At 50.5% G+C, this 16,621-nt stretch overlaps 1 protein-coding gene, 1 long non-coding RNA gene and 2 other non-coding genes across 4 annotated transcripts in view; 1 reads left to right on the top strand and 3 right to left on the bottom strand.

The window, feature by feature from the left end:
* The window catches only part of PGBD2 (piggyBac transposable element derived 2), a 57,224-nt gene extending 51,601 nt beyond the window's left edge, over nucleotides 1–5,623 (bottom strand). The window contains exon 1 of the mRNA XM_073221902.1: nucleotides 5,488–5,623. The gene's annotated coding sequence lies outside the window, so the exon portion shown is untranslated. The remainder of the gene's footprint in view (nucleotides 1–5,487) is intronic.
* On the top strand, nucleotides 5,500–9,812 carry LOC140846230 (uncharacterized). The gene is made up of 3 exons (XR_012125192.1): nucleotides 5,500–5,566; nucleotides 7,943–8,137; nucleotides 9,762–9,812. It is a non-coding gene; the product is annotated as an uncharacterized lncRNA (long non-coding RNA).
* A 2,317-nt stretch (nucleotides 9,813–12,129) lies between these two features.
* Nucleotides 12,130–12,201, bottom strand: TRNAE-CUC (transfer RNA glutamic acid (anticodon CUC)). The gene has a single exon. It is a non-coding gene; the product is annotated as a tRNA-Glu (tRNA).
* Nucleotides 12,202–12,448: 247 nt separating this feature from the next.
* Nucleotides 12,449–12,551, bottom strand: TRNAL-CAA (transfer RNA leucine (anticodon CAA)). Its single transcript has 2 exons — nucleotides 12,514–12,551; nucleotides 12,449–12,492 (listed from the first exon to the last, which is right to left on the bottom strand). It is a non-coding gene; the product is annotated as a tRNA-Leu (tRNA).
* Nucleotides 12,552–16,621: the final 4,070 nt, after the last annotated feature.

The raw sequence follows: 16,621 nt of genomic DNA, 5'->3' as shown, positions 1-16,621 counted from the left end.
AGATGAATGGGTAAAGAAGAGGTGGTACATATATACAGTGGAGTATCACCCAGCCACAGCAGGGAATCTTGCCATTTGTAACAACATGGATGGACTTAGAGGGTATTATGAGGATAAAATAAATCAGACATGATTTCACTTACATGTGGAATCTAAAAAGCAAACCAACCAGAAACAGACTCATGGACACAGAAAGCAGCTTGGTGATGCCATAGGGGAAAAGGGAGAGGGATGGGTGAAACAGGTGATGGAGAATAAAGTTAGTGAGAATGTTTGATATATATATATATGTCAAGATTCACTGAGTTGTACACTAATATTTGTGCATTTTCTGTGCCCGTGAATAAAAGCAGTCCATACTGGCATACTTAATGTGCACCTCCACTAAACAAAAACACAGCAAGGGATAAAATAAGCAGAGTCAGCAGGAAGCAGGACCGTGCAGTGAAATGTGACGTGGAGGAGACCCCGATGCCAGCTGAGCAGCCCTTAGCTAGTGCAGAGCAAGTCTGAGTCTAGGCCCAGCGAGGAGGCTCTGGGCGGCGCAGGGGTGGCCCCGCTCTTTCTCTGGGAACTGAGGCGGTGGGGTGACAGGACCAAGCCACAGTGTGCACAGCTGGACAGAACCCTGGCGGCCACCTGGCCCAGGGTCTCCGAGCCCAGTACTGCTGAGGACCCAGGAGCCCAGCCTCCAGAAGATGTATGAGTGAGGAGGTGGTGGGGCACAGGGAGGACTTTCACCAGCCCTGGGTGCCCCTGAGGTGGGGCACCAGGTGCACGGTGACAAATAGCCACCCCCAGGCCCCACTGAGCGGCAAACAGCAGCTGGGGTCGCCAGGGTTCAGGCTCCTGCAGCTGGAGCCTCAGGAATAGGCAGGTCAGCACCCAGGGCCCCCCATCTCTGAGGCATCTGCCCCCTCACCCCCTTGTTCCCTCAGGGCCAGGGGAACCCCAGAGATGCCTTGCCTAGCAAGCATTCACCAGTTCCCCTGAAGCTTCAGTGAAGGCGGTACTGAGCTCGCCCGTCCCGCTGTGGGAGGCTGAGTCGGACGCCCATTAAAGGGATTTCCAGCAGGGGAAAGCAAATGTACAGCACATCGGGGTGCCCGACACCTGCCTGACCAGTGCAATCAGGGTGCACCCTGGGCTCTGTGGCTGCTTCTGGTCACAGGCCACAGCAGCCTCCTCCAACACTGCCACTGCTCCTGGGTCAGAATGACACAGAGCGACAACCCCTGTGACTGTTCCATCCGGGGGACGCTGGCCCTGCATGCCACAGCCAGCGTGACGGAGTACACTTGCTCCCCGCACAGCTGGGAACTGGCCCGCCCTCTCCTGTCACCACCAGCACCACCCTCCTGGCAGCCAAGCCTGCTGCGGCTTCTGCCTGTGAAGCCCCCAGCACACAGAAGGGGCAACGCGCTCACCCTCCAGAACTGGAGGAGACAGAGGTGCTAGGGACTGAATGCTGTCCACCCCCCACATTCATATCTGCAGCCCTAACCCCCAGGGAGATGGTGTATGGGGGCAGTTAGGCCTAGATGAAGCCATGCATGTGGAGTCCCCACGATGGGATTGGTGTCCTTAGAAGAAGAGGAAGAGGACACAGGCCTGACATGAAAAGCTGGCCATCTGCACAGCAAGTGGGTTCCCAGCAGACACCCCATCTGCCAGCAGCGTGAGCTCAGACTCCCAGCCTCCAGAAGTAAGTGGCTGTTGCTCAAACCCCCAGCCTGTGCTGTTTTGTTTTAGTAGCCCAAGCAGACTTAAACGACAGGCTTGGTACAGGAGGAACCGAGCTGGTAGCGGGTGCAGAAACAGCCTCACACCCAGAAGGGGCAAAACTGGGAGTTTGGTTATCCAGGTTTGATTCAAACGGACAGTTCTGAAGACACCCCTGAACTCAGCAGGTCCAGAACAGACCCCAGGCCACTGCCAAGCTTAGCCTCCACCCTGCACTACAGGCCTCAGCAGTGCAGGCCTCCAGAACAGGTCTCCACCTCCTGGTTTGGGATCCAGTCCCACACTCCCCATACACTTATCTAAGGTCAGACACCAGGCCAAGAGCTGGAGCTTCAACGGCGATGTGAGCACAAACACCAGAGTCTGGTGGGTGAAGGGGTCCTCTGACAATTGCCAGTCTTGTAGAGTGACAGGCGTGAAGCAAGGGAGGCACGGGATGCACTGGGAGGGGACCGAGCCAGTCGCAAAGAGTCAGAGGCCCATGCAATAGGATGCAAGCTCCAAAAGCAATTAAAACAGGCACGATACATATTTTTAGTCAATGTATGTGTGTTTAGGATATATTTAGCTTAAAGAATATTAGAATAGTATCTTCAGATTTCAAACATTTTTATCATGGCCCAGTATAAGAAATGTATCTCACATCTTCAGCCAGGAGGTGTATCTACCTATTGATCTAACTGTATACCCTACTATACCCAAATATATAACTCAAATGGAAGTTACAGGAAATAAATTAAAAACATATAAAATGAATAGTCTTAAGGGTGACACACTCAACTGAACTCCACATTATCTCATTTAAAGGTAAGTGAAAATATATGTGGAATCTAAAAAGAAAATAAACACACAAAGTGGTTGCCAGAGACGGGGGTCAGGGGCAGCTGAAATGGGCAATGGTGGTCAAACAGCACAAACTTCCAGTTACAAGTCAGTCACAGGAATAGTGCCTACAGCACAGGGCCAAGAGTTAATAATACTGTATTGTGGCTTTGAAAGTTGCTAAGAGATTAGATCTTAAAAGTTCTCATGGTAAGAAAAAAAATTATAACCATGTGAGGTAATGGCTATGAACTACATTTATGGGGCACATTGAGCAGGATTCGGCGGGCACACCCTGCACACATTCACATGTGCAGATGGTCCACCATCCTCATACAGAGGATGGCCCGTTTCGGGGGACAGACTCTGTATGACTGGTGGGCCAGTCAGCCCCTGCAGGGGCCTGGGGGGTTCAGGGTGTGAGCTGTGTGCCATCCCCTCCTCCTGGGTCCCTATTCTCTCCCATCTTCCTGCCCTGTATCCCCCCCACAGGCCCCCACACTGTGTTGGAAGCTCTGCATTACGTTGGCAGGGGGGAGTGGGGAGTGGTGGGGGATGTGGCTGGCGCCTGCCCGCCTGGAAGCCCGCAGGGGAGCAAGTCCCACAGAGCCAATGGGCTGGGCTGGATGGACTCTGAATCCTGTGCCAAGGGAAGGGCACTGGGATGCAGCCCAGTGAGCATCTGCTATAGCACGTGACATAAAGGAGCATGAACTGGCTGGGCGCCAAGCAGCTCTCCCACCCAGAGGTGTGCGTGGGGGGGGGGGCAGGGGTGGCGGCAGGGCAAGGCCAGGGAAAAGCCCCCTAGAGCTTCGCACAGTGTGCCTAGGGGGTCTCACCATCGTCAGCTCTGTGTCTTGCTCTAAGCCCTACTGCCCATGAGCAATACCGGGGGACGTAGGGACTACTCATCAACCCAAGCTCTGCAGAGTCCCCTTCCCCAGCTGTCCTCTCTCCAGGACAGGCCCCCCAAGTCAGACACACAATTCCCCGGGCCCAGCCCCCTAGAGTAAACCCCTCCTCCAGCACAGGCTTCCCACCACAAACAGATCCCCAAGACTGACTCCCTTAGTACAATCCCCAGGTCTTGCCAGGCCCTCCCCAGGCCAATGGGCCCCTATCCAGGCAGCCTGAGGGCCCTGTCCCGGGGGGATTGGGAGAAGGGTCCCACAATGTCTGGCACAGTCAGGCCCCACAGGAGCTCACCCCACAAGGCTCCAGTAGTGAGGGGGCGGGATTGCAGCTGGTAGCTGGGTCTCGGGCTCTCGGCCAGGGTAGAGGGGCTGGGAGAGCTGGGTGGTCTGACCCTGCAACAGGAAGTCCTGGGGAGGAGGAGGGAGGACTGTGGGAGCTGGGCCTGCAAAGTGGGGATGGGGCTGCCTTGCTGAGGCCAGGAAAGGGCTGTCTTCCTAGGTGGCTGTCCTGGAGGCCTCGGGGCACGTGGGTGGCAGAATGGGGACCTGGATAGAATAGTGCCTGGAACACAGTGGTATGTGGGGCTGGGCACCGTTAGGATCCCTGCCAGCCACAAGCAGGCTGGGAGAAGAGGAAGGCAGGGTGCAGGCAACTGTCTCATTTGTATCACTCAGGAATTTAATTTATGGAGCTGAGGAACCACAGTGAGATTAATGCCACTGAAAGAATTTATTACATCTCCAGAGACAGGGGACACAACACACCACACAGGGCCCTGGGGTGCACCAAGATGGTCAGCAGACAAGCACGGGGGTGGCACAGACCTTTTTTAGGGTTTCCCGGAAAAGGCAAGGCAGAGCAAACATCTTAAAAGTGGCTAATTTGAAAAATTAAGGAGACTTGGGCAATGGGAGTGGTGTCTAGTTGCCTGGCACATGGCCCTGGGTGACTTAGGGCAGAGAGGTACTGACCTGGTGTGAGCGGAGCAGGCCTGGGGCCAGCCAGTCTGCACATGAAGGGGGCCTTCAAGGCACACCAGCTTTCAGGAGACAGGTCGGCACGATGGAGGGGGTGGGGGGGTCGGCCCTGAGATTAATGGATGCCAAAGAGATGTACAGAATCTAAGAACACAGGACAGCTGTCAGGCCAGGGGAACAGCCATGGCGGCAGTGTTTTCCTGGAAGCTGACAGCGGACTGGATCTGGGACCCGCCCTGCTTGTCCATTAGGCCACGGGGAGGATCCCAGAGGATAGCTGGGACGGAGAGCGCCTTGAAAAGCCACAAGTGGCCTTCTAGGTTTGCTAACGACGGGAATAATGAGCGTCCTTCGAGGAGGGTGTGGGTCTGGCGGGCGCCAGGGATCCGGAGCTGGCGCCCAGCGTCCTCACGCAAGGTCCCCCGAAGGGCGCAGAGGGGGCTGCCTGAGGTTCGGGAAGGATGTGCGTGGCCTTCGGGACCTGCTAGGTGCCCTCCGCAAGCCTCCTCGGGGACCTGGAGGCAGAGAGTCCAGGCCACTTGAGGCCTTGGCCGGCCGGGGCGCCAACCTGGGGACCAAAGGGCGGCCCAGTTCCCTCACGGCGTGAGCACGGCGGCAGGGTGGCGGGGCAGTCCGCGCTCGGAGAGGCCAGCAGAGGGCCTGCGACAGGCGGCGGGGGGCAGGGAGGCTGGCGGCAGCCGTGTCCCCGGGGCGCCGGCGGACCCCACGCAGGCGTCCCCGGAGCTGTCGCGGAGTTGGAGCTGCGGCTCAGTGAGCTCTGCCCGTCCGACCGCCACGCCCGGGCGCCGGTGAGCAGGTCGGCGGCGCCGGGAGCCGCGCAGCCACCCCCACCCGCTGGGCCGCCGCGCCCCGGGCCCCGGGCAGGTCCCATGCCAGCGGGCGGCGGCTGCCGAGCCAGCTCCGCCCCCAGGGCCCCGAGCCGAGAGGCACCCACGCCGCGGGGCCCTCCGGCAGGTGGTGCGCAGACGCGCCCTTTGACCTGAGGTCCCTCCCTTCCCCGCCCCCGCACCTTCCTGCCGTCTTTTCCCGGTGGCAGGTGCGGCCACAGCGTCCATCACACCGTCCTTTTCCTCGTCTAATCCGCTCAGGTCCGTTTCCGCCGCAGAACGAGAGCCCCGAGGCCGGTGGGTGGGGGCGCGGGGGCGGTGCGGGCTTGGAGGCAGCCCCAGCGCCGGGGAGCCCCTAGCCTCTTGGGTTCTGGCTGCCCGCTGCAGGGCTTACCGTCCCGGCGACTAGACAGGCAGAAAAAGGGCTAGTGGGGAACCCGGAGCAAAAGCTAACGTTCCCTGCGGTTTCAGAACAAGACGCCTTGGGAGCGCAGGCCCCAGAAGGGGCGCCTGGAGGAGCTACAGCCGGGACCCCTTCCTGCTGCCGAGGGCTGAACTATTAGCCAATCACTGTCATACTTTTACACCAATCAGAATTGCACTAAATTTTCACCTTATCTGCATAATTCACGTGCCCATCACAATGGTGCCGAGTTTCACTTCACCTGAGTAGAGAACCAGGGTGAGAACTGGTTTGTGTTTATAAAAGATGTGGCCTCTGTCGTGGATATAAGCGATGAACTTTCCTTTTAACCTGCCCCTGCTAGTTTTTCTGAGTTTCTAACCTCCCTCTGAGACAGGGACCATGGGTGTGGTCAGAGTAGGGCTAGGGCCCTGGAAAAAGACCCCTACCAAAAGTCCGTATTAAACAATTAGGCAAAGTCAGAGTCACATTAATTCTCTAAAGTAAAATATCAAACTAGGAATATAAGCATTCTTCAGTGAGATTAGTTAAAACTAAAAAGCTAGGAGTAACTTGGCCTAGAATGTTTGAATATTCCCAGACAAGAAAATGAGGTCAGCATAGCCCATGTCTTCATTGTGTCAATTAAATCATGCATTGTAAAATTTACTTTAGCCCGCTAAAAGGCCAGCATATTTTCTTTAACTTTACCCGGATACTCTTTTTTCCACCTCCAGCCCCTAATCAAGTAATTTACAACCGGGGCAATTAATATGGCAAATGAGCCCAGTCACAAACAACATAGTAAGAACAGGAAAAACTCCATCTTAAAGCTAAGATTGCATTTTAAAACCCAAGAAGTTAAAAAAAATAGGTTTCTTAACATAACAAACAATAACTCAGCCCACCTTGGGAGCAGGAAAGGCAGTCTTGATTGATATGCTCCCAGACCAAGAAGCTGTGTATTCTGGGAATGAATCTGCTCCCAAACCAAGAAGCTGCTATTCTGGGAAAGAATCAAAACACTAAATTTCTTGTATTAAGTTAACTCTGCAAAATAATCCGAAAGACTGATAAGAAACTTAGTGTCTCTTCAAAGATACACATTTTGGGAATACTTAGCATCCCTAGCCCTTTGTCTCTCAACCGCCTATAAATCCCCTAAACAATGCACCACCCTGGACTCTCTTTTTCCCTCCCACTGTGAGTCCTTTCACTTGATCTCTAAATAAAAGCCTCTCATTTGCTCTCCTACTTTGAGTGTTTGCAAAGTTCATTCTTCAAATCTGTGAACAAGAACCCCAACATCACCTCTGCTCAGTTTTATGGGCTGGCATTCTCAAGCTGACCCTTCACCGGAGAATGGGGACACCCCAGAAGTTGCCTCTCACCCAGAGGTAGAACCCTTGTGAGAAGACAGTCGCTGAGAGATAAATCCTTTGGAAGCTGACACCCACCAGGAAAAGACCCCCTTATGTTGGACTGCACAGTATGTCTCCCGGAACATTTTGCTTTCCTGGATGGTGGTGCCTGCAGGCTCTGCTTTATGCTACATGTTTGATAGTAGCATTTTGCCCAGGTGATAAAAGCAAGGCCAGTCGGACCAGTGTTGCGGCTCCCTGGCTGGCCTGCTATCTGAGTGCCCAACCCTCAGACAATGGGCCATCCTGGCCCTGGACACATCTCAAACCTGGGCAAACAGGTGGTGTGGCCCTCTAACTGAAGGTCAAGGCGAAGGCCTGCCAGCCAGCTTGGTCGCGCTCACTCTGGCCTTTCCTGGGGAAGAGAGCAGGGATGAAGCATGGGCACAATCCTCAGCTGGTGGGCACTCCCGAGGCCAAACTCAGAGTGCCTGATGGTGGGCATGCCCGGACTAGGGCATGGTGCTGAGGAGGGAGACAGACTCCTTCGTGTCCAGGTTCCTCCCAGCAAAGCCAGGCTGGGCCCACTACACTTGCAGGTGCACATGAAGACGAGGCCTCAGTTTCCCCATGTGTCACACATTGCTTTTTAGGAGTGTACATGAGGATTATAAAAGTGAAAGGCTCAGAATAGTGTGTGTGTACAGGCGAGTGGGCTTGAGTGGCAACTGTTTTCCATTATTAAAACCAAACAGGGCCATCTGAGGGCTGTCAGAGCCCAGGTGCCAGGTAGACCCCTTGGGAGCCCCAAGGAGATAAACTGAGGGTGCACCTGGAATTCCCCCCAGCCTGTTCTGTTCCTTCTGTCCCCAGGCAAGAAGCCAGGCCTCCCATGCCTGCTCCTGAACAACCTGAATGTCAAGGCCTCTCCCTGCACACAATGGGCCATTGCAGGAATACCTCATCAGGGTAGGGAACCTGGGCCCTGCGCTGTGCAGATGATCATGGACGCCAGTAGATGAGGCCTTCACGGAGACCCTGCTGCACCTCCTCCTTCCAGCAGCCCTGGTGAGAAGTGGGTAGGGAGATGGGAGAAGGGGCACAGATCAGCCAGTCACTAAACAGGACAGTGGTGAAGAGAAGGATGAGTTACATCAGTCAGAAAGTACCCCAAAAATAGGGAAGGGGGAAAAGCAGGGCCCCCCAGACTCCAACAAGCCTCAGAATAATGGGGGGCTTACAGAGAGGGCTGGGCTGCACCCCAACCCCCAATTCAGTAGATCTCGACTGGGTCTGAGAATGTGCATTTGCAACATGCTCCCAGGGGCTCTGCTGCTCCCTCTGGGAGCCAGGCCCTGAGCACCTCTGGCTAAGAGGCTATCCAGTGAGAAGGCTGTGGTCTGCTTTGCTCTGGGCCCACCTGCTCTCCTGCACACGGGGGTCCTTACAGGGTGCGCTTGCTTTCAGCCCGGGGAGATGTCCTGGGGTGACTCAGGGCCCCCTACCACCAAGACCCTGTTGCTGTCTGAGCAGTCTGGGGCTGCTACAGAGAGAAACTAAACTGGGATTCACTCTCCCTCAGGGTCAACTGACAATAACAGGCTACTGAGCTTGTGGGAGGGCAATGCACCTTTGCAGCCCTCACTAAAACACAACTCAGAGCCAGCCTGGCACAGGAGTCAGGGCTATGCACTCTGGGCTTCTGAGCAGGGATGTGCGGAGACACACGGGCTGGGTGGTGTTTGCCTCTCTCAACACGGCCACCCAGACCCCAGCTGCCTCGCAGGCTCGCCTGTCTCTGCAGCCCAGCTCCACAGGCCCCACCCACCCCCAGCCTCACCTAATCCCTGCTCTACCTCATTGCACACATGAAGTTCACATGGACTAACCACTCTCATAGCAGCTCTGAAATCTGGTGACTTGGACCCAAGTCCTGCCCTTGGTGCTCAGGGACAAGCTTAGGGACTGTCTTACTCTGTGGGGTATAAAGAACAGCATGATACCATGATAAAGCTGGATGGCTCCCAGAAAAGGACATTTGTTTCTCACAATTCTGGACACTGGGTAGTCCAAGGTCAAGGTGCCAACAGATCTAGCAGACTTGGGGCTGCTTACTGGCTCACAAACTGCCAGTTTCTGGCTGTGCCCTCACATGGTGGCAGGGACAAAGAATCTCTCTGGGGTCTTTTACAAGGGCACTAATGCCATTCAGGACGCCTCAGTGCTCATGACCTCATCACCTCCCAAAGGCCCCCCAACTCCAAATATCATCACATTAAGGATCGAGTTTCAGCATGGGGATTTTGGGAGGACACAAATGTTCATATGTCAGCAGGGACTATGACAATGTCCAAATAAGTGTGACGGGTGGCAGACAATGGTGTCTGTCAGGAATCCGACAGGGAAAACACTGGGATGTCCTTCAAGGTGGCTTCTTCCTGGATTACATCTGCTGGGGGTTAATGTCAGCCTTATGTAAGGAGCAGGTAAGTTTTTTTAATAATTAGTTTCATAAGAAGTTGCAAACAGAGTACAGACAGGTCCCATGGTACCTTTCATCCAATTTCTGCCAGTGGTTACATTTTATACACATAATTATATGTATTATACAATATATTGTAATTATCATATTATTACAATGTAATGCCAAAATCAGAAATTTGCCAGTCACAGTGTATGTGTGTAATTCTAGGTCACTTTATCACGTGTGTAGATTCTTATAACCACCACCACAGTCAAGATACAGAACTATTCCATCAACACAAAGATCTGACTCTGCTACCCCTCAACAGTCACCCATCTGACTCCATCCCCCAACATCCCCAGGCCCTCGCAGCCACTAACCTGTTCTCCATCACTATAATTTTGTCATTTCTAGAATGTTATGTAACTGGCATCATACAATATGTGACTGTTTGAGGTTGACTTTTCACCCCACATAATTCCCTGAGGTCTACCCAAATTATTGCCTGTATATCAATGCTTCATTTGCTTTTATGGCAGAGTAGTATTGTCTGGTATGGTGGTGCCATGGTTTGTAGGGCATTTCAGCTTCCTGTTTTGGCTGCTTGTTACAAATAAAGGTACTATGAACACTTGCATATAGGTTTCTGTGTGAACATTTCTTATTTCTCTGGGGTAAATGCCTAAGCATGTAATTATTGGGTAATATGGGAAGTGAATATTTAGTTTTGTAAAAAAATTGCCAGATTCTTTCCAGAGAGGCTGCACCAATTTACATTCCTACCTGTGATGAACAAGTAAGCGATGCAGTTTCTCTTCATCCTCACCAGCATTTGGGGCTACCACTCCTTTTATTTTAGCCATTCTGAAAAGAGTGCAATGTCACTGTGATTTTAATTTGCACTTCAACGGTGTTGAACATCGATGTCTTCTCATGTCTTTGGCTCATTTTCTAAGCATGTTGTTGGCTTTACTTACTGTTGAGTTTTTTGAGAGTTCTCTGTATATCCTAGATGAGTCCTTTGTCAGATGCATGGTTTGAAAATATTTCTTTTCTGTCTATAGCTTGTCTTTTCATCCTCTTAACGGCGTCTTCTGCAGAATAAGTTTTTAATTTTGATGAGGTGGTATTTAATGATGTTTTCTTAAAAGCATAATTATGATATAAAATCATGAAAATAGGTCGTGCTTTTGTTGTCATTTCTAAGAACTCCTTACTAAGCCCAGGTCCTAAAGCTTTTCTCCTGTTTTCTTCTAAACATTTGTGATTTTATGTGTTCCACTGAAATTTATGATTCATTTTGAGTTGACTTTTGTGTGAGATGTGAGTTTTTCAAATAAAGTATATTATATATAGCTCCCCTAATAACGTGTAAACGCCCATGGTAAAAAAGTCAGCCTATGCCTGAAAGTACAACAAAGAAAATGGAAAGTTTTCATAATCTCACCACTTACCGAAAATCACAGTGACATTTCGATGTTTGTCTTTCCAGTGTATTTCTTTTCCCCTCTGTTCTGACATGTCTTTAGATTCCTTTTGAAGATGAGGGAAGATTTCAAAATGAAACTAAAGGTTATGCAGAATCTGATTCTCTTTGCTCTTCCTCCTTTAATCGGCCTTTATCCCGGTGAGAAAACGAAGGCTTGGGGAGGGTAGTCAGCTTGCCCGCCAGAACGGCGCGGCGCGAGCAGCCTGAGCCCGCCTGGGCGAGCCGCGCTCCCCCCGGGCTGCGTGACGGGCAGCCGGCTTCCAGGACGAAGCAGAGGCGGCCTTTGGGGAAGCCAGGTCGTCACCAACAGAAGTGGGTATATCCTGGCTCAGCCCTGGGAAAGCTGCCCAAGGAGAAGCGGATGTTTCGAAAAAACACAGATGAGGCGCAGAGGCTCAGAAGATTATACAAATGTGAAGATGGAATTAAATATGATGTAAACGTTTTTACTATTGTAACTCTGGGGAAAGGAAATCCCGGGGCAAAATACTTCTAAAACCAAAATCAGTCAAAAGGAGAAATACAGTTTGAAACCCGTGTACCGCTTACAAACTGCGGTCCGGGCCGTTGCTCCAGCAGAAGCAGGCGAGGCCTCCCCCGGCCTCTGCGGTTCGGATAAGCCCGGGTAACACACTCCTTCTCTGCGCCCCGAGGAACGCCCGTTCATGCGGAAATGCATTAAAGCCAGGCGAGATATCCCGGAAGTATCACAATTTTACCCAAAACTATTACCACATACTATTTTTCACAGGCATTACAGAACGAAAACGGGCAGGGCACGTCCCCGGAGCGAGAGCCTGTGCAGGGCGTGTGCAGCGGGGCTCAGGGCGTGGGGCCGGGCGGCCGCCCCCGGGGAGAAAATGGGCGAACACCTGGATCCTGCGGGGGACGGGGCCTCGCCGCCTGCAGCCCCGCTGCTGCCTCTCGGGCTGGTCAGGAGCGGTTCCTAGCGCTCTTTCCTGCCTCAGACAAGGTCGACGCCTGACCCCGGGGCACGAGCTCACTAACGGCAACGGCGTTCGCCTCTTGACAGCTTACTTTCTGCTAAAAGAAAACATTACTATTTTGGCTCCTTAAAAATAGGGAAGGAAACAACAAAAGCTACACTTCCCTGACCGGGAATCGAACCCGGGCCGCGGCGGTGAGAGCGCCGAATCCTAACCACTAGACCACCAGGGAGATGGTATAGTACCAGTTTCTGAATATACTGGACTCAGTGCAAGATAAGTATATGTAAATTCATTCCTGAACTGATTGAATGAATTTATGGTGCCTGAAAACCATGCTCTCCGACCAGGAGCGGCTCAGCCGCCGTAGGTCCGGAAACATGGGCAGAATCCAGCTGTGGCTGCCTTCCAGGAAAACAGGAAAATGACCGTGGCCGCTGGGCCGACTGCGGTCCCGAAGGGGAGGGCAAAAATGATTGTGTCAGAAGTGGGATTCGAACCCACGCCTCCTTAGAGACCAGAACACCCACAGGTAAGGGAAAGCCTTGAGTCTGGCGCCTTAGACCACTCGGCCATCCTGACACCCGAGAAAAGTTGAGCCCGCAGGCCGAGTGCTTCCTGTGCTGCCTGAAGCTCCGCCCGGCCCGCCGGCCTGAGAGCCGCCTGCCACCCGGGGCTTTGCAGCGAGCGCCCGGAGGCCTGTGTGCACCTGAGAGCCCCTCCAAACACCCAGGGGCCTCTGAACGCTGCGCACGTGCTCCACCCAGCAGGCCAGAAACCCCGCAGCAAAGGCCGAGGGCCACGCGGGGCTACCGCGGGCCCGCCCGCCGCCTCCAGACCCGGATTCCCGTCTCCGGGCTGTCGCTGGGGACACGCCGGCCGATCGTGGCGAGCACGCGGAGCAGGCTGGCAAATGATTGTTGCTGCCGTTTCCATATTACTGGAGCTTCTTGCCTTACCGTCCATGCCAGACCCAGCTCCCAAGGGGAGCGTGACCCTTGTTAGAGCACCTACATAAGGCTAGCCAAGGGGGTCTATCGATGGGTGTAGGGACCGCTGCAATGGGGTTTTTTCTGGGGGAGAGAGATTAGGCTCAACTGAATGCAAGGAAAAAGGGAAATTCATAGCAAAGGAGCAGGGGGTCAGTGATTGGAAAATTACTAAGAAAATACCAAGGGTCGAGGAGGAATGCTTGTCCAAACCGGCCTGATAGGATTCCTGCTGAAAGCAGGCCAGGTGGGTGAGACCTCACCTGGGGGATGGTGGATAAGGAACCCTATTACATATCTACAGCGATCAGGTATCAAGGATGGGGCATTCTGGCTAAACTTATTTAGCAGGATTCTTTCTTAATGTGGATAATACAGAGAGAAACACCAAAGTCCAAAAGTTAGGCCTAGTTAAGAAAGAATTCAGGGGAGTAGTTAACAAGAGAGTGCAACCACCCCAAGTGCCCTTTAGCGCCTCTGCCCTAGACCACTCCCTGTTCACTCCCTCACTCCTTCATTCATTCACTGAGTCGTTATTGGGGACCACTGAAGATAGAGCAGTGCACAAGCACAGAAGTACCCACCCTGAACAAGCAGACTGCTAGTGTGGTAGACATTCAGCCCAGAGAGGTACACAGGCTGGCAGGACAAAACAAAAGCAGGGCAATGACAGAGTGGAGGTGTTTCTAGCTCTGTTCAAAAAGCAAAACACGACTCACACAAATACATAATGCACACATGTCCAGATTTTATTAAATTCATTAATGAGATTTGTACAATGTTACAACAAAATTTTGAAGAGACTTTTTTGAAATAACCCATCAGCCACAGGAGTGTTGAAAAGAGATTGCTAACAGATGGAAGTTGAGTTGGGCTCTAAACTGCGATTCTGAGGTAATGTTTTCTACTTTGGAGTGTTTTTCTTCCAGAGAAATCAGGTGCATCTCTCAATAAATTTTATTTATATTGCTATAAACAGGAACCTTTGGCCTTGCTCTCAGACAGAACCCATTTGCATTACTATCCGTGTTCTACCCCTACAAACCTGTAACATAGCTAAGTCCATAGTGAAACAGGGACCGTGGGTGTAGTCAGAGCAGGATGAGGGCCTCCGGAAAAAGCAAGGCAAGGTATTTGCAGTCAGAACAATATAACTACATGCAAGGAAACCCCCCCTACTAAAACTCTATCTTGAACATTAAGCTCTAGTCATTTTTCAGTGAGATCAGGTAATGTTCCCCAGATAAAGAAGAGTAGCACATGTTTTATTATGCTGCTAATCATTTATAATCATGTGTAAGATTCACTTAAGCATACTAAAAGGCCCAGGCCTACGTGCTGTCTTTCCTCCTTCAGATCTGACAAGGTGATTTTGCAAACTGAGCAACTAACTTAGCCTGCAGACCCAGCTGTAAACGACATGGTAAAAGGCAGGAAGAATTCCATCTTAAAGATAAGATTGCATTTTAACACCCAGGAAGTTCAAGAGGCAGGATTTTTTAGCAAATAGACAATATCTCAGTCCACCTTGGGGGCTGGGCAGGCAGCCTTTTGATGTGCTCCCAGACCAAGACGCCAGTGTCCCAGAGAGAAATCAAGGCAGGAAATTCCTTGTGTTATTTTTTGATATTCAGGAACCACTTAACAAGTCCACACCCCTAGTTTTTTTTCACTTTCCCAAATATCCTCAACTGCCTATAAAACCCCCTAGACAACACACCAGTATGGACTCTCTTGTCCCCTCCTGGCGTGAGCTGGGAGCTCTGTCCTTTCACTTTATCTCTAAATTAAAGCCTGTACCTTGCTCTCCTACCTTGAGTGTTTATGAAGCTCATTCTTCAGCTTCATGAACAAGAGCCCCGGCATCAATAGCACTCAGCCACAGGTGCACATGGAATCAGACAATCCCTAAAGGGTCTGCTAGACAATGTGAAACATTCCACTGTAAGAACACCTAGTGTCCAAGAGAAGCAGAGCCAGAGAATAATTAAAGCGATAAAAACAGATTTTATTCAGGAACTATTTTTGCAATAGGGTAAGAGACTATATAGAAATGGGTTCAATTCCAAATACAGCAAGGATAAGTGGAGAGTTTGCTGGGGGAGGTGGATTATAGCCAAGGGTGGGGGGTGGGAATCGATGGAAAATGACTAAGAAGAGACATCAAGAGTAGGGAGATTCTTGCCAAACTGACCTAACAGGATTTCAACTGAAGGCAGGCAAGGATCATCAGATATCACTTGGGGGACAGTGAGGGATGATCAAATATGGCAGGTGATCAGATATCAAGGGTGGGGTACTCTTGCTACTGACCTAGCAAGATTCTTATTAAAACTAGACTCTGCAAAGATGGAAGTGCAAGGCCAAGGCCTAGCTGAACAGGGGGCTCAGAAGACCCTGGCTAAAGTTCAGTCAAGAAATTAGTCATTGTAACTAGTAATCTGTTAGATACACGATCAAAAAAACACAAAACACTTTTGTGCATCAAGGACATTACAAAAAAAGTACAAAGACAACCTGCAGAATGGGAGAAGATATTTGCAAGTCATATAGCTAGTAAAGGTGTAGCATCCAGAATATATAAAGAACTCTTACAACTGTTTTTTTTTTTTAATGGGCAAAAGAATAGACATTTCTTCAAAGAAGATACACAAATAGCCAACAGGGCATGAAAAGATATGTCTTTAGGGAAATGCAAATCAAAACCACAATGAAGCACTACTTCACTGGCTATAATAAAAAAAACAGGAGAAATTAGAAACTCTACACATTGCTGGGGAGAATATAAAATGATCCAGCCGCCTTGGAAAATAGATTGTCAGTTCCTCATTCCTAGGTATATACCCCAAAGAATTGAACACAGGTACTTAAGCACCTGTACACTCAATGTTTATAGGAGCACTGTTCACAATAGCTAAAGTAACCCAAATGTCTATCAATGGACAAATTGTGTTATATCCATACAATGGAATGAAGTATTGATACATGCTACAATATGGACACATACTTAATGTGTGTGCTAAGCAAGGTAAGTCACACACAACAAACATGTCCACTTTCACTACTGTTATTCAGTATTGTACTAAGAAGCCATCAGACAAGAAGAGATTTAGAGCCAAATCCAAGGTCATGAAAATTTGCCCATAATTTTTCCCAATAGTTTTATGATTTTCAGCTCTTTTATTTGGGTCATTTATTCATTTTGGGTTGTTTTTTTTGTGTGTGTGGAATGAAGGATCCAATCCCATTATTTGCATGTGAATATCGAGTTGTCCTATTCCATTTGTTGAAGAGACTATTGTTCTTTTTCTCCAAGTTTTGGATATTTGAGGGCCCTTGCAATTGCAATTCCAGATGCATTTGAAGATTAGCTTTTCATTTCTGGAAAAATAAAATAAAAAGGCCATGGAATTTTGTTAAAGATTGCACTGACTCTATTTATCATTTTGGTGGTATTGATTCTTAATATTAAGTGTTCCAGTCTATGAACATGGGATATTTTTCCATTTACTTAGTTCTTTCATTTCAGCAATGTTTTGCAGTCTTCAATGTACACGTCTTTAACCATCTTGGTTAAACTTATGCGTAAGTATTTTTTTTTTTTATTAGCTCTAGGTTTGTTTTTTTTTGGTGTATTCTTTGAAACTTTTTCTGTATAGGACG

The sequence above is a fragment of the Manis javanica genome, chromosome 14 (assembly GCF_040802235.1).
Source record: "Manis javanica isolate MJ-LG chromosome 14, MJ_LKY, whole genome shotgun sequence".
In the NCBI taxonomy this organism is placed as follows: Eukaryota; Metazoa; Chordata; class Mammalia; order Pholidota; family Manidae; genus Manis; species Manis javanica.
Note: the sequence above shows the minus strand (reverse complement) of the source record. Positions and strands in the feature narration are given on the sequence as shown.